We start from the raw sequence: 474 nt of genomic DNA on the forward strand, positions 1-474 counted from the left end.
ATACAGCAAACCAATTGTGAACCAATTGTGAACACAATTAGCGATCGGAGAAAGTTGCGGAACCTGTCACCGCAACTTTCTCCAATCGGGTTTCAGACCGATTGATTCCCGCGGTGTCAGTACGCGTCAACATTGATATTTGCTGAGATCGATTCATACAAAAGAGGGAAATCAAGAATCCATCTCTCATATAGTGTGATACAAGATTGGTGCATTACATGTGTACCTTGTATTCTCTTGTTCGTATGAACAACTGAAAGCTCTCTTGTGAAGCTTTGCCTCTTTCGACTGCCTAAGGGGTTGGTTCGAAAGAATCCGAATCGCGCGTAAACCTCCTCGTGAGTGAACGGGCCAATAATCCGACCCTCTCCCAGTTCCTTCGCCAAGTTGTTGATGATCTGCTGTTTAACGTCTGCTGCAGATTCATGGTTCGGTGGTGTGTACCACCTCTCCCCTACCAACTCGTGTGGGGAA

Source organism: Melampsora larici-populina (genome assembly GCF_000204055.1).
Source record: "Melampsora larici-populina 98AG31 unplaced genomic scaffold MELLAscaffold_46, whole genome shotgun sequence".
NCBI classification, from domain to species: Eukaryota; Fungi; Basidiomycota; class Pucciniomycetes; order Pucciniales; family Melampsoraceae; genus Melampsora; species Melampsora laricis-populina.